Consider the following 24,277-nt stretch of genomic DNA (forward strand, 5'->3'; position numbering starts at 1 on the left):
TTTTCTGTACCTTTTTGGATTCAGGTCTTTCACCACATTAGAGTTGATGCAGGCGTTTATCTCTATTCTTTCTGCCCTTGCTGTAATTATTATTCCTTTCTCTACCTATCATCCTGATCTCTTAGTTGTTTTCTGTTCTTCATACTGCAACAAATCAGATTTCAGATTGTTGAATACCTTGGACTCCTAAAGGCTTAAGTGAATGTTAAACATTTACCTGTTATTACATTTGGAAAAATAAAAGGTTATGTCATCACCAGGATCAATATCTTAGGAATATCTTAGAAATTTTAACTTAGAAAAAGTTTAGTTTAAAATTTCTGATTATTTCATAGAAAGGGGTTACAGAACTTGAGCTCTCTCATAAGTACTTTGGAAATAAAGCACTACCTCACAAAATTCGCCCTGAAAACAATGTGGGCTGTGAAAAGGAAAAAGCACTGGACACCAACAGGCAACAGGCCATTTTGCACAGATCATTTCCTTCTTCATTCAGTAACAATGACCAGGTGCAGCTTGAAAGCAGAGCCAGGAGGGTCTCCAGAAACAGAGCAGTAGTCTGCTGTTCTATCAAAAACTTACATTTGAACTTGATAATCAGGATCCTTCCTTTAGTCTTGAAATAATTATGACAGCAGCAAGAGCACAAGAGAAGAAACTCACAGCTTTAACAGCAGAACTGCAGTTTGGGGTACGGAATCACATAGGGATTATAAGTTTGCAGAAAGTAACAGAGGCCTTTAAAACCTTCCAGGCTAAGTGATTTTTCACAGTGGCTGTAGAAAGTAAATGACAAACCTAGCTATGAACAATATACAGAACGGAAAATTTATACAGTGATTTACTGTAGCCTTTTCAGAGACTGTAGTTATTCTTCCAGTGAATTTTCTCAGATAAATCACATCATATTAAAATATTTGCATAATTTAGGGCAATTCTCTCCTCCAATTTGCTTCCAGATAATTCTTCGTAGCTTTCTAAAAATACTTTTCAAGTATATACACAATTCTGATTTCACTAGTAGAATGTGCATCACGTGATCAGAAAGACTATGCTAAAATTAGTCATTTCAGAACTTAGCAGCTAATACTTGCATTTTATCCTCTCTTCTAGACTACCAAAGACTGGCTGACTTTAGGAAGATCTCATTAACACTTTGCAAACTCATTTTCACTTTGCTTCTGTGAACTACATGTATTTTATATACATCTACAATATGAGCTACTGTTTCATACAAATGAGCAACTTAAGCCTGTGATTTAATACTGCTGCCAGTTTTGCCTTTCTCAAACCTGCTTCACCCTCTAACTTCTATGCATAAAATCAATGTTACTCTTGGGAAATTTCTTTTTGGATCAGAACATTCTTGCAATTTGCCACTGCGTTACTGGAGTCTTAATCTGGGTCTGATCAAGATTTTAAAACTAGTTTTTCTTCTTTTTAATTCACATATAACATTTCTCACATCTACCTGGTATTTTGAAAGAGTATATGGACATTTTTGCTTCTGTTGAGTTACTGAGGGTGAACACAGAAATATGCACTGGAAGTCTATGCTAGTCTACTTAGAGTGCAATCAGTACAACATCAAATCCATACATCTTTCTGTATGAGTGAAATTCCCTGTAATCAGATTGTGTCCAGTTTAACAAACAAACAAACTTTTCTCCACTGAAATGAGGAGTATTAATTTTAAAGAAACAGAGGATGTTAGAATTGTATTCCACTAAAATCTTTTATCTTCCTCATTTTTCTCTTTGCATTCTGTCTTTTTATTTACTTATTGAAATTCCTAGTCTGAGTTTTGTATGGACAACTTAATCATTCTTCATAGAATACCTGGTCTCTAATTCTATGTGGCTGAAAAGCCAAGGGATTACCAGCTGCAAGATTAGTGAAAATAAATGATGATCTCCAGAGAATTGTCTTATAGTCTTGTGAAAAGTTGTAAAGACCAGAAAATTTTAAGCTAGAACTTCTTCAAACAATAATATGAACAATTAAAAAAAAAAAAATTGCTTTTTCAAACAATAATGGTGAATAGCAGTCCTTCTAAAACCATTTGGGATTGCTAATGTGAATTCTTATTTTCTGCTGCCAGAAAGCATAAGTTATTGCTGGAACTAAGTTTAAAAGAACTTTTGAGAGAAAACAGTGATTTTTATAAAATTTCAAATATCCTTGACATCATGTACTCCAGTGACACACAAGGTGTTTATGCCATTCAAAACACTGTCCTAATCCAGTCTGGCCATCCACAGACATTGGCTTCTCCCTAAAAACCTCTGCCTTGCCTCCAACTGCTGAACTATTTTATTACTTTAGCATAGTGTTCCTAGAAGACAAGATACGAAAAGAGGGCGGTACCTACCTATCATATACCTATCAATACCGCATGGTGGATGGATTTAGCCCCATGCAGCTAAACTGGCTATTGAAATTATGGTCACTCTGAATCGCTTATCTTACAACACTTTTTCAATGTTACCTGCTTTTTCAAACGACTGTCATTTCTTAGTACCTGTTGAGCCTTCTCCTTGCTATCCTCTTTCTTCCACACAGCCATTGGTGAACGTGGGGCTCTCTTATGATGGCACCACTCAGCTGAGCATAATGCTATTGCAAGTGCAGTACAACTCTGTATTTATATATACATTCATATATTAACAAGTATGAAAATTATTTTTTTTCTTCCTGAACAGGAGGATTCAAGTCCCTTCTTCTGTGCATGTCTTATTAAAAACAAAGCAAAACAAAACAGAAAACAAAAACAAACAAACAAAAAAACACCAACAAATCCAGAACAACCCAAAACTCACAACTTTTACTCTGAAGATACTTAAACTCTAAAGAGAAGTGTGGTGCATGTGAACATGAGCAAAGTTTTGTGTTAGAGATTTCACTGGATTTTTACATTTTACAAAGAATATTTTTTTGCAGCTTATGACCAGACAACAGAGAAATTTTTGCACCTGATTATTCCTGTATCACATATGTATGTCTGGAAATGTTTCACTGTACAGTTGGGTCTCATTACACTTTAAGAGCTGCAATCATACGTTTGAGTCTGTCATATGCTGAGCTACCCTGGAATCCAATGATTTCAGGCATTCTGTTCCACAAGGAGATTCACACACTCCCTGTGAATGGAAAAATGTTATTATCTGGCTCCAGCTCACTTTATTCCTCTCCAGCACATGTCTCAGCTGGTGATATAATCACAGACTGTTGAGGTGGCAAGGTCTACAAAAGAAAAGGAAGAAAGAATCAATTTTCTCTTAAAGTATGAGCATGAGAAAGTGCATCAGTCAACTGCTACCTTATCTTAGATCTTGGGAAATACACCTAATATAGAGTAATTAACAAAGCAACAAGAGAGCTAAAGAGCAGCTCAAAACTGATTATATCAGAAGCACAGTTTTAGTATCTGGAAATACATCCCAAATCAATACCAGACTTCTACTTTGTGTGGCAATTAAAATGTACTTTAAAACGAAACTGATTCCCAGCTAGTGTTAATAACAAGTAACAAAACCATGGACTTTTGTAATCATTTTATCCCAGCTGATACCCTATGTCTTTTCTATTCCAGCAGCAGTTATTAGAGCACTGTTAATCTGTGGGTAATGGCAGGAAAAAAAATAGTTATAATACATTTTGGAGGACTATAACATGAAAGAAAATTCATAAACTAGCCCATAAGCTCCTAGCAATTTGCTGTTACACTAAACATGATTAGTTTGGTTATAATTTTTATTTATCCAGCTACTGTAACAATATATATTTTTTATAGCACAAAAGGTAAGGGGAAATTGGTGTTGTTTTTTTTTTTTCCCCCCTCAGTAAGAACAGTCGCCTAAACATGAAACATAATTACATTTTAAAAGAGGCTCTTTTGTTTAAAAAAACATTTCAATAGTTTAATCAAAATGCAAATTAGTAGACAAAAGAGGACAGCGGTTAATAGTAAGTATTACAGGATTGCACAGACTTCGCTGCTAGCTATTTTGGAAGATCTCACTCTTAGAGTTCAATCTCATAAATCTATAACTGCATTGTTACGTGATTTTTGCAGAGTATCTCATGACTGGGAGCAATTTTTCCCAGTGCTGGCATACTGGACACCATAATTTTCCTTTATGCCCTGTGCATTGACCAAATATGAATGCTCTCAGAACTTCTTTCTCATGATGGTCATAGCATAAAAATGAGATAGAAATATTTAAGCATTAGTGATATTCTCACCAAGAAGCTCCTGGCTTCCACCTGCAGGGGTGACATTGGTGTATGCTGGCCATAAACATAGATCATAATTTGTAACCTGTGCATTGCTTGGTAACACTGGCACTAGTTCTTCACCTTGTAACTTTATCTTGTCTTCCCTCTATTTTTGATATTTACTGCACAAGGGCTCACTTTTCTGTTCCAGTTTCTGTTTGATCTGTCCAGTCTGAGCAGACGGTGGGTTTAACAACAGCTTAATTCTGTGTGTGTCTCATTGTATTTCATTGCTTGTCATGCAGACTCTCATCCATCAGCACATCACAGTAGTAGGATCTGGGCTTCTCCTGCAGAAATCAGTATCAACAAATTTATCTTGTTTCTGTACACTTCTTACCAAAGTAAGAAACTTTTCTTTGTTGGGAAACCTGTCTCTCTATCACTGTTCTAGTATTTTCTTAGGTAATTTTTTTAAGTAAGTGAAATCCGGTTTTCCACAAGCCCTCCAATTTACATTCTGTGTTTACTTCAGCTTTTAGAAAGTCAGTCCTCGCAAAGGGGAAATCAAGAAAGCAGAGTTTGATGAGTATTGATTCAAACATACAAAGATACAAAGAGCTTAGCAGCTATTTCAGCCTGAGAGGAAGTGGTGATATAAACTCTCTCAGGCAAAAGTTAAACTAGAAAGCCTTCAGTGACATGGTGAGCAGCTGGACAGAGGTTTGCAAAAAATTCAGCCTACACTTAGTGCCTCTGAAGTTATCAAAAGAGAAATCTGAATTGAGAGAAAGAATGTTCCATGCATAGAAATTTCAGCTCAATGAAGACTCTGGATGTTTTAAGACTATTGGCTGTATTATGTGTATAAATGATTCCTCTGGTAGTTCCAGCAAGTAAAAATAGCTATTGCTGTACAGGGTTCTCTAACGCAGGCTAATCAACATTGTTGGTTCTGGTGAGCATATTTACATTTCAGTTATGTAATATTAAAATATAATGAATTTTAGCTTCCTTCAGTAAAATGTTTTGCTCTTGCAAGTTGTCTTGCAGCAAAAATTAGATACTACAAACAAGGCACAAAATAGATCACGGTGTTTTGTCACCTGTTTACTGCTGCACTAAATTTAAACTCAATGCTTTCCCTCATTACAGTGATTCCTTGTGGTAATAATTCATCATCTCTAATGGCACATAAATGTTCTTCATATTCTGCCCAGTTGGGTTGACTGGTATGCAAGATATAAAACTGATCAATTCAAAGATATGAGTAGACACATATTCCAAAACAAAGTCGTTTCAAATAACTGAACTGAAATAAACAAAGAATTCTTACATTTTGTGTTTCTAATTCTTCTCATTTAGCAAACATTACCCAAGTGAACCTAAGGGTTTGAAGAATGATTAATTTACACTGATATCAGAAAATTTTATACACTCCATACCTGGTTTCTTCCAGAATGTCAACCAATAGTAAAAATACCAATTATGGGAGATTCACTTTAACTGTTGTTTACACTTTTAAAATTTTGCCAAATATGCAATGGTTTATTTAAAAAAAAAAAAAAATCTTTGATCACACAGGTTCTCCTCTGTTTTTCAAATTTCTGTCACAAGTTAATCCTTTATAAAAACTAATTTGGATTTCAGAGAATAAAAATGCCAGAAATGATCTGTTGATTTGATGCCAGTAAGTAACATTTTGTCTGAAGTGTTCGAGTCTTTTTTTCCAGATACACAGAAAGAATGCAGAATATCAGTCCATAGCTGAGGTTCTGAGATCTCTTAAATACAAAGAGTATGAATGTGTCTCATTTTGTGTATATAATTCCAGTATTCATAAAATTATTCATATAATTCAGCTTCTAGACTGACGTTTCCCACAGACCCAAGGAAAAAGATTTGAAGAACGAACTGCACAGTAATAGCTACAGAGAGAGCACCCACCAGGGACACCAATCAAAAACACATTTAAAAATTTTACAATTTGAATGTAGAATATATTTACCTTGGCAAATTAGTAGAATTACAGTTTGTTTTCTTTTAAGGATGGAGAGCTCTTTGCACTCAATAGAGAATGCATTCACTTGTCACAGATGTTTTCCCCTTCCTTTTATTTTATTCTCCTTCATTTACTCTAGGAGAACTTGAGTCCTTATCTTAGTTAACTTCTATAGAGTTGTAAGATGAAGAAATTTGCCTCTTTTATAAATATACCATTAGTAATAGATCTGGATTTAGGTAGGCTTCTTCCTCTGCCATATTTAGCTAATTTTAATTGAAAACAATGGAAAACAAAATCAGATACTAAAGAGCAAATGACAAACTGGAGTTGTAGAAAACATTCACTGCATATGAACCTGGAAGTGATATTGGCATATGAAAAATATTTGCCAAGTTCCCTCAATAAAATATTATCTTTGCTAAGGATCATTCTGATGTATTTGCAGTACTGCTGAAAGTCTCCTCTGTAACACAAATCCAGGAGTAATAATTAAGTCAGGTATAGCAATTTTTTTTTTTAACATATGCAATTCTGCAGCTCTAAGTAGGATTTATCTCTGTTCTAGAAAGAAGACATTCATGTATCTGTCCCTTTACCTCCCGTGGCTGGGTGTATGTCAGAATAATATTCACCTAGCTCACTCAACTCAACTTTTCATCTCTTTCCTGCTATCATTCCATGCCATCTTTGCTGCTCCAAAAGGGAATTAAGCATACTCCACTTGAGATGAGAAGAAAAAGGAAGAAACGAGTCCCAGATGAGCTTGATGGTTGGATTCTGCTACGTTCTGTGAGAGAAAGAATTCACTGGCAGTAGTTCGGCTAGTTCTCACAGAGATGTCAAGCATAATTCATCTGCAAATGCATTTACTGGTCTCACTGCAAAACTGAAACCACAAAGCAGTCCTGTGCAGAGATGCCTGACTGGCTGAACAGCCAAGAGAGAGTATAGGTGCCCTAGGGTGCTACCTGTTCCAAGATATTATTTTGCTGAGCTTCTCAGCACCTCAAGTATTTCACATCAGCTAATAGAACTAACACACATCTTGCTACCTAGACAAGCATAAGGACTCGAAAGAAAAGTATCATGGCAAATCAGAGGAAACCTTAGAACAAGTCTTCCACTAAAATGGATTCTCAATTCTTTTTTCATTTAGTCAAGCATGATAAAACATTGAACAAGAATTATTAAAATTGACACTTTCCTGGTTTTGTTTAGAGCAGATAAAAGCTTAAGTGCTGCTTTATCTCAAAATTATGAACACAAAACAGTTCACATAAAACAGCCTATACCACCATTCAAAAAACTGTATATGACATAAGCTCTCTTTCTTGCAGAAGCGTAAGGCTATTTTTTGTTTTTAATCAACATTGTTACCTAAAACATGCCATGAGTTATTTCAAATACTCTACACTCACAGTTGAAACAAGTCCGATTATTTGTTGGCAGCAATGCTCATTGAGCTTTATCTCCTTATAATCCAGCTTGAAAATGGCTGTCAACAGCTTTAATTTGTGCGTATCTGATTGTTTTATGTAGCATTTGGCAAATCTAATTTAAAACCACAGATTGCTTGTAAGCCCTGTTTCCCTCAGATGTCATTGAGTAACTCTGAACAGTTACTCATGACATCTGAAACCAAATCTTGTCTTTTTTTTTTTTAATACTGCATTCGGGGAACTGACAGAAAATTGGAACAAAAAATATCCGTAATTTGGCCATAAAAGTCAAAGCATTAATACTTCAATGCTGCTACCTTCTCTCATAAAAGTTGCATCTGGGATTCACGTTGATGCTTGATTTTCCTATGCAGGTTCCTGGCCAAAACATATTTCAATGTCTTGTCTATCCTGCTTAAATAGTACCTTTATTGCTGTTGTGGCATACAAACCTTTTTACCTTGTGGGCCAAGTGAATGCTTAGGGCAACTGATGCCCGACTTCTTCATCTCAGTATTACAGTACCAGTGAGAAAAACCTTTTGGGTAACCTCCTTTCAACATAAGAAATGCTTTCAGTAACTATAGCAGGAGGAAAGATAGCCTTCCTAAATCAAAACCATTTGCAGCGTTTCCTCGCCTATGCAATCTTTCAGCTATCCTGCTCAGCTATTTCAGAACAGAAGTGTGCTAGGAATTTCCAGGGACATGACAGAAACACTGCCAGGTCCCTTAGAAATAAACACTATATTCTCATCCCAGTTTATCTGAGCAGACTCCTGATCACTCAAATATTTAATAATAATAATATCACTATCTACATAGGTAGCCTTTTTACTTTCAAGCATTTGGAGCTGTAACCCACTGAAGGCAGTTTTCTATTGATAGCCAGTTCTGAATAACTGTTGCTCCTAAGTCTTAACAACTCACTGTTGCTTTCTCACTTTGATTCATTAAAATACAAACTCAGCCCCCAAAATAGAAACCTGAGCATTTCAAATAAAATGTGTGAAGAGCCTTAAAACCCAAATGTATTAAAAATCGTATTCATAAATCAACTGACAAGTTATCAGTTCTTTATAACATCTAATTTAGTAAAGTTCCAAGAGTACAAAACAACACTTTTCCAGAACAGTTTATTCCACAACTGAATCTATGTGACACTGTATTTCTGGAGACCACAGAACAAAACACGCACTCTTGTTTGTTCACTGCTGCTTCTTCAAGGTTTGCAGGAAAATGGAAACCGATATTAGCACAGCCCATTCTTGAAAGCTGCTACAGTGTTTCATACACTACTTGAGCAGTGCACAAACATAGTGGCTGTATCTGTGGCTTACTCACAGCCTCTTCAACCTACCATTTATGTTGCAAACATACACTGCTCCTTCCCATAGGCATATCTGCAACCTGCTCAAATGTACACAAAGAACAAATGGTGGTCCACTCTAATGAAGCCTGTAGCTTGTATTCTTGCCTTTGCTTACTTTCCTAACAACAACAACTTCATCTTGAACAGTCCAATACCATAAGTAAACATCAATTACGAAGAGTGAAATTTCATTTTCCTTAAGAACTTATCACTTAATTTTTCACTTCTTTATTTTTATTCTTAAATTGCCCTAGCAGAACCAAGCATATAAAAAAACAAAGGGAAAAGGGAAGTAGTTACTCCCCGGATAGTTTGAGTCTTAAGACTCATTTAAGTGTGTCAAATTCCATTTTTTGTGTGTCTGTATGTCCTTAAACAGAGACAACTTTTCAGAGCAGAAGACAGGACAAAAATTTTCTTTCTTGTACTTTACAGATGAGCAAGATCTACATTTTACAATCTGTCTGGCTAACTTCAGTAACAAATTGTTACGAATGATCTCAAATACCAGAATCTAAATCAATATGAAACTTGGTTTTGTACTTCAACAACAAAGAAAAAAAATAAAAACTCCTTCACAACAGAAACTGCTCTTATAACTCTTCCTTTTTCCAAAATATTTTCCTATAAATAATTTAATACAGTATCTGCTTGTCAGTTTTAATGCATAGACCTCTCTTCCCACCTGGCATTAAGTCTCCTTTCCAAGTAGCTGATGCATAATTACTTTCCAGGTCTGGTACAACCTCAGAACTGCTTCTTCCTTAATTTGTCCCCTGGAGATGCTGCTCAATGCTCCAAGCTGAACCTCAGCTCTTTTGGAACAGGCATTACCAACTCTGACAAGGTCAGGATGTGGGAAAGAAGGAAAGGTCTCATGTAGCGGCAAAGTGCCTCAGCAGATGGATTTTGATTCTGACCAAACACATAACAATCCCCATGCTTCACCTCACAGGCACAGAATACAAACCACTGACCTGTTTCCTAAAGCAGCGTTGGTGATGAACTGCAGTTCCCAAAAAGCTTATGGTACACCATCAGCATTTCCATGGTGAAGTTGTAGCATGGTAAGAGCATCCAGAAGTGCAATGGAAGGTCAAATGCTGTTCACTGTGACACTGACATGATGATTAATGCCTGCATTGAACTACAGATGATTCACATTTAATTTATACCTATGCAAGTAGACATGGCCAGCAGGATTTGATGTTGCTGAAGCATAACCCTTCCGGCAGGTTTGTACTCATGTCATCTGGAGCATGCAGCATTTGAGACCTGACTGTTGTAATCATGAGAATGTCTCCAGATCCCTGGAGAAAAGAAAAATAAAAAAAGATGCCTATAATTCACTGACACTTCAATATTTTCTTAGCCACCGCAGAGTGGCTAAAGTTACATATCAGCACTAAGAGATAAAAATTAATTTGCTTTTCTGAAAACATCGCCTTCTATAAACATGATCTACATGATCTACAAGAGTTGGTTGTAATGTCACTCTGTTTTTACCTAAGTCCATGAACCCAAACTTCAGCAGCTTGTCATTTAAATCACATTGTCTCAAGGTCTCAGAAACGTGTGCTTCTGACTCACTTGATCTCTCTGGTCAAGAAGAGTTGGGCTCTCAGCCCTGTGCTGTCCTCTGTGCTAACTTCACACACATCTTCTGCCTTCAAGCTGCTGCAACCCACAACAGTATAAAGCCAGAAAAGTAGTAAAAACTTATTTGTGCCATTGTCTTTCAAGTATTCTTTTTCTTCGGAGGAGCTGTGGTTTGCTTTTGCACTACTTCTTCCTGGCCTCCATCGGTTAGATCCAATCATTTTTGTAAAATTTTTTTTTTACCCCCAAGATGAAGTAGAGTTCATAATATTGTTACATCTGATAATTCCTTCTGCAGGTTCTACATGTTGGTTAACTTTGATGTAGAATAGACTTATTCTACCTCAGTCCTTTCAAAAAGGAAGAGGAAAGAAATTGAAGTGTATTTTCTAGAAACTTGCTCTGCTCAAAGATCAAGTCAGACCTCATTCCTCACATTCTCTCAGTTTTATTGTAATAGCAAATAAAGTGGGCTGCAAATATCTTTACAATTGTTTTATATTACTTGGATAGATACTTTTCTGACTGTGCCAACAAATAAATGCTTAGCCCTTGACCAGTGAAAGAAATAAAATGCATTTCTAGTCATAACTGCCTGCAGGTGAAAGAGCAAGAAAAAAATATCTTGATAGCCAAACTGAGCTCCATTAAAAAAACAAAAATAAAATAAAATCAAGAGCTTAGCTCTTCTCACCCTGAAGAAAAAATAGTAACTTCCCCCTTGTAGCCTGTGACACTTAAGGCAGTAGCTCAGCCTTTGAAAACAGCATAGCTTGCCATTTCCACAATACAAGGAATATTGCCCTTCAGCCTAAAAACATCAGCCAAGTTCTGGAGATGTGTGAAAAGAAGAAAGCACCCTGCAGTTTCTATTCTTCCCAAGTGCCTCCTACAGCACTGATCTGCTGAGGTCCTGCCTGGGACATCTGCACATGGGATCATTTCTATCTCACAGTAATCGTTGTGGTATGCTGGAATAAGAACTCATCACACGCTTAAGTCCAAGAGTTTTGGCCTTAGATTTCCATATTTTCCAATACTCATGTCTCAGCACTGCAGGGAAGAGGAAAAAAAGGTCAAAAAATCACAGTCTCTTAAGTGCTAAATGTCAATATACAGTTAAAGTATCGCCCCAGGCACTCATAGTTTGCAGAGTTGGAAATATCCTTCATTGTCATCACAGGGGGGCACACTACAGTGCAATTTTCAATAATATTCATCATTCATCACTCCCTCAGCCTGAGTTGTATCCCCATCTGTATCTATTTTATCTGTGAAAAACAGTTAAAGCATTCCTCTAATTGTAATGGATGTAGGCCCACAGTTCTAACACTTAAAAATATCAAACACCACTGTCAATATAACTGCAGCAAAATACACTGTGTATCTTAAAATGAAAATAGGTGGTTGTGTAGATGCTTTTCTTCTATTTGAATAATCATTATGTTTACATGTTAGCCTACCTTTCTGATCATCAGTAAAAGATATCAATGGAGAGAGCTTAAGTTTGTTTATTGCTTTGTTTCTAAAAAGAGAGAGTGATCATCTTCATCTGTACTATATAGAAACACTAGTTGTGGCAAGGAAAAGAATTATAGCAATAGAAAGTAAAACTTGAAAAAAAACTACAGTGACAAAATAAAAATCTAGAATAGAGATATTTCTATTTAGTGACATATGGATCTTTTGTCGGGTGATATAACATTGGGGTGCATTATATGCTATTTGAATAATAAAAAAACCCACAAACCTATGTTTAAATCTTGTTTCTTGACCTGTTGTCCTCAGAAAAGAAAAAAAAACAATACAAATATTTCATTATATTCAAAGTATGATTCGTTATCTGGAAGGAAGGATGTAAAAAATTCCATTCTTTATCTTGTTTGTGCCAGTCAAAGAGCAGTACTGGATAATGCATTATTCTGTGTGAACCATCAGTGAAAGAGAGCTGGGGCTTGCTCCAAGGCAGGGCTGCCTAATTAACACCTCTCACCTCTGACTGTTACCATCTGGAGACTTGACATCCCAAAGCTCTTCTGTGCTCAGTCCTCTCCCATGGTCCCTTGTAATAGACAGAGAGCTCACACTACTCCCACTGCCTTGAGTAAAGTGCAAATTTTCTGTGTCATTTAGTCATTCCTTCCTCCCCAGGGTCCGCATTTACAGTGTTTTTAAAAAAGAGTTCCTGCTGTATACAGTGAAGTTTTATGACTAAAATTGGGTTACTCTGCTCCCAGAAAAAGGAAAAAATGTCTCTTGACGGCTGAGATACAGAGCAGAAAACCAGGTTCTAGTAAGGAGGGAAGAGACAAGGTAGATCCTCTTCCTGCTTATGGAAATCACTCAGGATCTCTTTTCAACTTTATGCATAGCACGGAAGTTATCACATTCCTGCTGTACCACTAGTAACCTGAAAAAGAATAAACATAAAAATACTCAGGTCATATTTTAAGAATACCCAAATCAAGGCTATCTAATAGAGGTAGTATGTTTGTTTGTTGTTCGTTTTCATTAACTCAAGACAAGAAATAAGGAGAGTTAAAAAGACAGACCATAGCTCAGTAAAGGTAGAAGTCTCATTGTCACATCTAAATACATGTGACCTGGCATACAACTATGTTACAGTTGATTCTACAGCTGGAAAGATTAGTGTGATGAAAATGGGAAAAGAAACAAACAGGAAAGGAATGCTCACCTGCATTCAAAGATCTAGGTTAGCAAGAAAGACTCCACAGAAAAGGGATCTCCAGAAAGAGAGCCTTCCTCAGTGCCAGTCAGCCCTTAAATAGGGGGGTCTAAGAGAAGTGCAGCCAGGCTCCACCCTTTCTGATCACATAGGTGCCTTCACCTGTGCTCCCAGGGCTGAGCTAGTCCTTTCCTTAGGTGATCAATCAGTGGTTCAGGCCTCAACAGTTCCCATACAAACTGGGAGAGAAATAATTGGTGCCATTTGACTTTTGTACTGAAAACCTTAATTGTGATTACCAGATGTGACAAGCGCAGTGTCACCAAAGTGGGTGTAAAATATATGCAAATATGTGTTAGTCACCATTCCTTTAAAGCTCTTTGTTCTCCTAAAATGCAAGATTCTATCACAAAATATTAACATATTCTATGCAAAGCAAAAAGGCCATAAAAATATTTTTCAGGATTTTTCATTTTTTTAATTCAGAAGTTAATATAGTTTAATTATGCTGTGATTTTGAAAATGAGAATGAGTACTCTTGAAATATGAAATCTTTGTATCAATCCAGTAGAGTATGCAAGCAAAGTAAATTCTGAGTGTTGCGGTGTGATTAGCTTGTGGTGTTGCAATGAACAAACAGGACAGTCATTCAGATAAATGTCCATTGCCCAACCCTGTCTGCGGTCAGTATTAAACAGAATGAGACGACATTGGAAAATCACCAGAGATTGCAGAATTCATACTCTCCCATTTTTTATGAAGTTTCACAACGTGCAATGCATGGTGGATATGTGCTCATCCTTCACATTGCTCCAGTCACACCAGTGAAATTATGACAGGAATGAATTTAGGCTAATACATCTAATGCAAGAGGAAGTCCAAAGGGCTGGAAAAGGTGCACAATGTCCATTATTATGTACAGTATCAGTTTAGACATTAAATTATGTCAGTTAAAGTAATATCATAGACATAATAAAAAGCTTGAGTCCAGGAGTCTTGTAAGGACTTCTCTCAAATCCTAATCATTGCTCTCAGCAACTGTGTAAAATATATCAACTTTATCCCACAAGGGGAATCATTACCCTTTGACTCTGAATTTGCAGAACAGAACTTAAGAGCTTCAGTCTTTTTCCCACATGAGAGAAGACTAAATATTTCCATGAGAATTGCCTAGTCTGAGTTATATTTTTTGACACTGCATTATAAAACTTTAAAAACATTGGGAACATTGAATGTTCCACTGTGCTGAAGGCATCCCTACTGGATTTGCTGAGGCATCCCAGATCTTCTCATAGCCTTCCAATCACACAACACAAAGTAGTCTTCCTGTACATGTCTAAAAATATTATTCACAGCTGTTTTTGGATACACACTGCAATGTAACTGCAATGGCTGGGCGTGAATATAGGTGCCAGAGGAAGCAATGTGAGTGGGAGGCTTGTACAGTTATGTGGCAAATTTCATCAGGAGATGCAGGCAATATTCATAATAGACGTCACCCTGCCTCATTCTACTACATCAGTGCTTAGCCATAGAGATCTTGATCGTGAGAGGAAATTCTCCTCTTTTGTGCTAGAAAAATGTACATAGGATACACGAAAAAGTATTCTAGTTAAAGTCCTTAGAACCCCAGGAAAAAAAAGTGTGTCCACTTCTGACATTCCTCTCTGAGGCTGGGCTCTGTGCTGTGCAGAACAATCTGCAACTTTTGCATGAATGCAAACTAGTGAAAATGCTTAAGCTCAGCTTATGAGATTTGCATTATCTTAACCAGCAGCTTTCACAAACCATTACTAACAAGCAAGCCAAAAATATTGAGCATCTGTCCAACTGACTTTCAATAGCTATGACGTTGTAAGCTCTGTTCCTTTTACAAATATACTAATTTCTTCTGCCATTAGATTTCAGTTCCAGATATGCTTTCCAGACATTGTCTCATAACCCTATTTGATAGGTATAGGAATATTAATTTTATCTGTGATCCTCTTCCTTCTGACAGAAGCAAAATGTGGAGAGCTCAAGCTTCCCAGATTTCAGCCTCAACACCAAGGTTCCTTACCAGATCTGCGTCTGACATGATGAAAGACATGGCATCCAAAGCATCCAGCTCAGATGGTGGAGGAGCTGCAAGATACAATACTATGATACTAAATGAAAGATTGTATGTTTGTTGTTGTTGTTGTTTTAATTATTAATTTTATTTTATTTTATTTTATTAATTTTAAGGCTAAATTGTAGACTCGGAAGAATTCTAACCACTTTACATTGATTTTATGCTCTTGTAACTTCTGTCATTCAGAGGTCAAATATCTGTAAAATACAAAACACATAAAAGAAATGATTCTTAAAAAGGGTAACATGACATGAGTATGATCCATCCTCTTTAATCAGCAGACAGAGTAAATGGGATATAATGTTACTGTTTGCATACTCTGTGGCTTGAGATCGGAGAGAAAGCTGATGTAGAAGATTTTGCTGAAAAAAAAAACAACAACCCACAATAAAAGCCCCGAGACTTTTTACACACAAAGTGTTGTTCCGTTATGAGGATGTTTAAAGCCATTTACCATAAAATAATAGCCTTTCAGATCCTCTCACTATCCTGAAATCATTCTGCTGTTCTGTGGTAATTATAACTTTCTCAAATGTTGTAAAATATAAGGCCATTTATGGAAAAATGTTCTGCTAATCAAGATGTCTCAGAGAATTTGGTACAAGTTTTTTTCTTCTAATATCTGTCATACAGGGGAGGTAATGGAGCTTTGCAAAAACATAACTCAAGCTTCTGCAACTCTAATTTGCTAGAGCTTAAATTCAAACTTGTAAGAACAGAAAACTCAGTAAGAAAAAAGATGCTGTAGTTTCCAAGAAAGCGAGCAGTAAATATGAATTTTGATTTCAGGGAGAGGGACGTGTCTGTATGTGTTTCTGGGTTCAGGTCTTCCAGGACAAGTTGAAGAATGGGCAGAAACCCTCCACTCCACAGCTCAGAGGAGAGTCCTGACCCAGTTCTTGGTACATAAATGAGGAGAAAACAGAGCTACCAGAATCATCCATTTTAGATCTCACCCTTCATTTCTGTTGCTTTCCTTGCAAGTTAGTGCTTGCAAAGGAGGTTTGCTAGTGTCTAGGTTGTCACTCAGTTTTATTTTAGTTTATCTATTTTCTTTTTCCAGAGTTTCATAGTCCGTGAGCCATCTAATTGACAGTATAAATACACACATACTAAATACTTAAACCCAAACTGATGACTTGGGCATTGATGTCAGTGCACTAATGGCCTTCTCAGTCTATGCCATCTCCTTGGGTCCCTGCCTATGGACCAGGACCAGAAGCCCTGTTTCAGCTCAGCCCAGGGCTTTATCCATTGTAAATGCTCTAGTGATGAGGAACATGATAAGTTACTTTGACATTTTGTAGAATTGCTTGGAACTTTCATGAGCCTTTTTATTTTATAAAATGTTACTCTTTTTTTTTTTTTTTTTTTAACTGACATATATTGTTCGGGAGTGATGGACATAACAGCCTTCTATTGGTTCTACCACATGTATCAGATTTCTATTCTTACATGATTTTAATTTACCCATCAGTACAAAATGTTTGATTAAAATAGACATGGGTGGGTGTGTGGCATAAATTGCACTCAAAACAGCAATTGAAAATGGGATTAGGAAAAATGATGTCCTTACGATTAATTGCAGTACTTTTTATTTTAGGAGAGCTACCTGTTAGTGACTGTTTTTGGCATATTCTTACTGCTTCTTCTTTATTTATTTGTCCACAAAGGCATTTGTATTTGTTAATCCTGTTGCATAACTGCTACGGGTGGAACTCCATATAAACCAGCTTTGGAAAAATAGAGGAATATTATTGCAAAAGGTTTCTCAAAGTGACAGATTCTAACACTGGTAGTCTAACAAGGCATTAGTACTTCAGCCTTTTATTTTTTTTGCACTTTCCTGTAACTGATAGTGGCACAATAGCCCCATTCTGCAGGTAATGGGAGTTTAAATTGTGGGAGGAGAGAGTTACTTTACACAAAAGTATTTAAGCAAGCCATTACTTCCAACACCCCTTTCTTACTCTGACTCTAAACAATTCTCTCCTCTGAAAGATGCATAAATTATTTTAAATATAATATGTATATACATATATATATATAAAACAAATGTATGCAATGGGGCTGTAGGCTGCCTACCAACATCACACTATACGGCAAAGGGCAAAGTTTTGGTCACTGCCCTTAATGTCAGAGCTGTCTGCAAGCCTGGTGAAAGCTACCAGGAACACCAGGAGCAACTACCACTGAAAGCAAAGAGTACAGCCCTCCATCGCTCTCCTCAGCACAAAGAATCCAAATCAGAATAGATCATATCTATGTTTGAGCCTTAATGGTAACAAAAGTAACATGAATAGTAAGTAGACGAAATCAGTTGAGACAGCTGTGCCTGTTAGCAATTCAGAGGTTGTTTGGAATCTCTGAAATACATCTACAGATGCTACAAAATTTAAATAAGAGTAGGAAATTCCTATTTGAAAAACTAACTCCATTTGGATGAAGCCAATTTGAAAACTTTTGAAAAAAATGATTTTAAAATTCTCTCAGTAACACAATTGGTCAGGGTTTCATTTCTTTGTAAGTAAAAGAGACGTCAGGCCAGAAAGATATAGAAAAAAATTTGGCTATCAAGAGAATTGAATTATGATATTTGCACAGCTTATTTTCTTAAGTCTGTGAAACTTAAAGATTAAATTTCTAGTATCAGCAAACTATTCACAAAAGTCACACATACTAGTGTAAAATAGATAACTTTGTAAAAGGGCTTTAGAATTACTCTGTTGTGCAAGAACTATAATTATCATCCCTTCCAATTTGATAAAAGAAAATTGAGTTTCCTTTCTGGGAATCACTCTTGATTTCCTCTTAGTGAAATTGCGTGAGATACCCTGTACGCGTGATGCAAACACATGCCATACAGGCCTCAGTGTTGGTTAACAGCAGATTTCTGCCCTCAAAAAGGCATCCAGTGTTCTTTGCTGAGGCAAAGAGAGGGATTTGCAGTGCCCTTCTCAACTGTCACCCAGCTTCAGAGCTGATTAGATTTAATCCACACTGAACTGTCAATGAACAGCCAGAACTACATCTAGGTGACACTGAGAGTTTGGTGCTTAACACACTTGAGCGCTGCAGATGTACAGGGATGCCCAGTTTCCAGCACGCCTGGTTGTGCCAGACAGCAGTGCTGGCTGCTCCCACTGAAGGTCTTATGTTGACCTCACATTGGTCAGGTCCTGTGTTCGACATGCACTTGGAAACCACAGGAAAACTTGTTCTGAGACTGGGTTTTTTTTCTACCTCAAAGCCACTCAGGGCAAATTGATCAATCTGTAGGAAATTCAGATAGGCCCCACTAACTCAGAATATGTTCAGGCCATCTCTTTTCTTTGCTGTAGCGTCTGTAAGCAAGGTGACATAGAAGTTTCTGGTTATGAAGGAAAGACTCAAATGAGAGTAAAGAGGTAAGCCAAAGAGAAAACTTGCAGTTCCCAAGAGGTTAATGGGTAAACTGGGCAAATATTGGAGGAAAACCTATAGGCTGATCCAGCTGGTGGGCTTTTCTGAATAGGAGAGAGGATATAAGTAGTTTGTGATGTAGGGCACATGTGAAATGGAATTATTTTGGCAGGGCTTGAGCTAGATAAGCAAAAGAATAAACATAGTGTAAGGAAGAAAAGGAGAAGGAAAAACTGTTGAAACAGATGTCAGAAAGATCTTGAGTAGGAAAAACTGACAGTGAACACAACTACAAATTGTAAAGGAAAGGGGCCACGAGGTAAGGGAGACACAATGAAGACCACAGAGGGACAGCAATCTTCTCACTTATTTTCTCTGCTTAAACATTTGTGCTCTACATTAAAGTGCAGGAGAATATAATCTCATTCAACTCTCACAAAAATCCTGTTTATTTATTTTTTAAGTTCTGTTGAATCTCTGGCAATTGGGAAGCATGTCTTGTTCTGATACATGTGATAAAGTTAAATCAAAAAAGCTGCTTTCGTTCTGCTGTTGAGAGATTAATATTCCCTGATGAATAAATCTGAGCCTTGCTAGAGCCCAGCTTGCTTCAATAGTAGATGGCATAGCAGGCTGTTCTTCACGTCTTGCCTAAAGTTTCTGTTGTTATTTGAGCATCACTGCCTCTCATTCTGCCCCTCTCCTTGACAGAAATCACTTTTTGCAATTCTTATAAATGCCTCATGAAAGAGCAGCAAAAGAACTTGCATATATGATTTCAAAATACATATCACCGCTTGATGTAATTAAACATATTGTGGTATGTAGTTCTCCTGTTCACTGAGATTTATTTATCTATTTATCTATTTATTTATTTATTTATTTAGAGTTAGAAATAAATCTACTACTTTTTTATATACAACAAAATTGTATTGGTGGCAGTTGCCAATTACAGTTCTCCATTCTTGTGACCCACATGCCACAGTCATTTGCTAAATTCCTCCCCTTGCCAACATTTTAAGCAATAACATTTTGTTCATTATTATATCATCCAAAAAAATATCATCAGCTAAAATTATCTTTGAGAAGCAGAAGAAATGGCTGCAAGTCTCCATATGTTATCAGTCTTAATTTTCTTCCCTCCCAGTCTCACAATCCTCCTTCCATTTGTTCCAGTAGTTAACTTATCAGCTCCCTAAGGGAAATGCAGACCTGTCACTTCTTATCTCTTTACCACAAATGTGACATTACTTAAAGTATAAGCCTGAACAATGATATCAGCCACTGTATTTTCCTCTCCCTTTCTTTGTTAATGTAAAGTACTAATTCAGCCCACTCTTTTGCACTTGATATTCACTGAAATAAACAGTTAACAAATACAAGCTGTTTTCTGTGCTTTTTCGTGAAATAACCAGAATAAAAATCTCTTGATAGATGATGATGAATTTCAGTCTGTTTGGATAGGTAAGAGAAGCTAGTTTAAATATTTATTGTCTTTCATGGCAAAAGTGACTTTTTACAAGTAAACTTGAGAACCAAAGGTGACAGCTGGGCTTGTGGTAGAATAACCTCTTCCCTGCTGGGATTATTGGCAGGGCTGCTGAAGAGGCCAAGCCAGAAAACACTCCCACTCTGAACATTTACCCCAGGATACTAAATCATAATGCTTAATCCAAACATGATGCCTTCTGCCAGGACTGGACAGATGATGGCCGCTCATAGGGTCAGGTTAGTTAGCTATCATCAGTAAAGCGCAGCGCTCAGACTTCAGGGAATAGATGGCAAAGGAGGGAAAAAATATAGAAAACTGTGATTACTCCCTACCAAAAATTACAAGGTAAAAACTTATAAAAGGCTTACATTTTGATGAAAAACTTATTCTGCAGATCACAAAGTAAAGGTTCTATCTCCTAAGAAAGCTGTGAACGAAGAGCAAGTTGAGAAGAGCTGATCACTACTCGGTTGTTTTCTGTGCAGATCCCTAGAAAATTTGGTTTGCCCAATCAATGTACTTTGAATGACATACTTAGAAGACACATTTGAATAGGTAATCCCTATCAGATTTAATCTTTTTTACTATGATGCACCTGATGTTTGCAGATAACCTTTAAAATATTACAACCTTTCTTCGGAGACCCTGGTGAAAAATGCCGTCTGTCTTTTTGAAATAGATCCTTGTTTAAGTGCATCCCACCTAGAACAAAAAAGAGAATGTCTACAGAAATAAAAATCTACTAAACATGCTTGCACAGGTGTTCAACACAGTGCTTATACACAATAAAAAATTATGTTGGGTCTTCCGACCCCTTTCCAGGTCAGAGACAGCACTGCTTCTCTGTGGCTGTATCAATCAGTGCAAAAAAGGTAGATGCCACCAAAATTGGCTTTGAGAGAGATAAATACATGCCTTTATTATCATTGCCTAACCTGGAAAATACAGATACAAAATAATAAAATTGTGGGTGAGCAGGGGAGAAATTACCTGCCTACAGCCACTTACAGTGCACTTCAGAAGATATCAAACTGTAATCCTTTCTCATGGTTGGAAACCACAGATGTCAGCTCAGATGAAGGCTTCAGCTTGCCCTAGCAGTCCTCGTGCAAGGCTGGTGAGCCCAGAGCACAGCAGGTGCTGAATACATCCTGCCACTTCACCACCAGTGCAAGGTGTAGGTGAAGGCAGTGGGTTCCCAGTGGTGAAAATGAAGGCCAACAGTAAAACTGAGGAGATACCAAAATAGAGAAGAACCATATTAGCTGTCCAGATTAATCTAGGAACTCTTACAGCTCTGAAGCAGACCTGAATTACTTGGATATGTTTTTCAGCATATTCCTTAGCTTTTAACTCCTGATTTCATGCCTGAATGTCCTCTTTCACATTTCCCTGAAATGTACTCTATTTCAAAAAAATTTAGGACTTATTTGTGAATTTGTGGAATGATATTTTTACTGCTGATACTAATAATTCTTAACTGCAATTTCAACACTAATTTTTAATTTTAAATGTGTAATAAATATTTCAATATTTGAAATCATTATTTTTGAAACAGATGAATGACTCAGATAAACACATCTTACCAACATAAACAGCACCTAAATTTATATTTTAAAATTACTTTCTGGAATTACACATGGCCAGATTAAGTCCTTGCTATAATTCTCATACGATCATATAAAGCATACATGTCTGCAGCATAGTGAGCTGCATGCAATGAAACCTGATTAAATCTTCAGTAGATCATCAGGAAAATGGTCAACCTGTGACATATTATCCACTACCAAATATGCAAGGGAGGAGGAAAAGCCCTCAGATTTTTACAGTTTATCTATCTTTAAATCATTTGGTTACTCAGCCTTAACCAAGTAAGGAATAGATTCTCAACAAACAGTTTACTGTGTTACATCTGGAACAAAATACATCTGTATTTGTCATCTGGTAACTTGGACAAAATTACATGCTTATGTTTCTTTAAGATGGTTTAATACTTCCATGATTATATAACTGTTCTTAAAGCTGAGATAAAAGGAGAGCAGCAAACTCTAGAACCTCCTTTTCCATCTAAAGGTACTCTTTTTTTGTTTAGGCTGAGTCCTCAGAGGCCTTCAGAATCTCAGCTGAAGCCATGACTGATGTAGTACTGTTTCAGGCTCAGTGCAGAAACAAAGGTTTTTAAATTTGTGCTGTGCAGGTTTGGGTAATCTTTAGTGTGCATGTCCGCAGTGATTTCCACTCTTATGCAGCACTGAATGTCATTTTATTCTTCAGTGGAAACCTGAATTAAACTCATATTCAGGTGAACTATAATCATCTAGTGTAACGGCAGATCTCAAGATTCACTGGGGATCTCCTTTACCAAAATTGCTTAGATTTTATTCAGTACTAGCAAAGTTTGCAAAATGAAGTAATAGCTACTTGACACTGATTTCTTTTTATTCTTCATTTGTGCCTCTAATGTCTTCTAACCACCTTCCCAGAACTGAGCAGCCCCTGTATTTTATTTCTACAAGCAATCCCCAAAGCTGCTTTAGTCAGTAGAGCATAATCTTTCCATACTATTAATACCAAATATCCAGCTTTTAGTTACTTTAACTCCTATAGCGGACATAAATAATACTGAACAGGCACTTCAAAAACCAAAATCCGAATCATTACGGGGGGATAGAAACTATAACCGAGAAAAAGTCTAGATATTCAGCATTTCTTCTGAAAAGTTAGATAATTACAATCATTTTGTAGATATAAAGACAACAGTGAAGATTTTAATTCCTCTGTCACTATTGTAGAAGAGGTGAGCAAAGACAGTCAAATTCCCCATAGTGAAATTTTGCTGAGTTCTACCCTTGACTTTTATGTGAAAAGAAAGAGAAGGCTTAAAAGTCAAAGAGAGTAGTTAGGTATCAGCCAGTTTCCAATTCAATTTGCCCCACCTAAGACTGCAAGTAAGTGTCAAATACGATGTTTTTGTTGTAGTTCCCATTCAGAATAAAACAGGATTCACTGCACCATGCTTTGCAAGGGGAGACCTCCAATCTATCATCATTATGGTGACAATTGTAAAGAACTATTCACTTGAGCTAAACATAAATTAGAGACTGCACCATAATAAATCCTGGTTAAAATATAAAACTCAATGAAATTACATTCAGTAATTCAAGAAATAAATTATCCCCTGACGTGTAAATAGCTCTATACTACTGTAGATATTTTAGAGAAAAACGCTTGGAAATTCTGCCATGCACAGACATTCTCTTAGGATACTCTTGAAAATATGAATAACTTTTATACTCAGAATCATTTTAAATAAGAATAGGTTTTCTTTTTGAAGTTCTACCTCCTCATAAAGAATGAGAGAAATATATTGACTCCCAGGGATATCAGTGGTATTCTCAGTAAAGACAACAATTCAATGCAAACCATATTTTTATCATGGGTTCTCCCACATGATATCCTTTCCTTTGTGCCCTCCTGTTTTCTGCTAGCTTTTGCCTTTGTAGCTTCTCAAGAAATGTCACGCTGGAGTTGAAACAAATAAGAAATCTTGTTCTCTCCTATTTACTTAGTCTTTAGACCCTCAGCTGCAGCTGGACTGGAGGACATGTCGCTCTTGAAGAAAGCAATAAGCTTTCTGAGGCCAAGTTCCTTTTTGTAGATTCCTTTCAGTATTTCTGCTCTGAGAACATGAACCACCTGGCTGAAACTCTCTGGACTTCTTGGGATATTTTTCTGCTGGACTGACTATCTAAGCTAGTGGCTAAGATCACAGAGAATTTTGTGTAAAAGATGAGAAAAAGGTGAACAGTATTACAAAAGAGAAGAGAAGAGAAGAGAAGAGAAGAGAAGAGAAGAGAAGAGAAGAGAAGAGAAGAGAAGAGAAGAGAAGAGAAGAGAAGAGAAGAGAAGAGAAGAGAAGAGAAGAGAAGAGAGGAGAAGAGAGGAGAAGAGA

This window comes from Centrocercus urophasianus, unplaced genomic scaffold, assembly GCF_019232065.1.
Source record: "Centrocercus urophasianus isolate 14NV4802_14NV808 unplaced genomic scaffold, USGS_Curo_1.0 seq_10, whole genome shotgun sequence".
Lineage (NCBI taxonomy): Eukaryota > Metazoa > Chordata > Aves > Galliformes > Phasianidae > Centrocercus > Centrocercus urophasianus.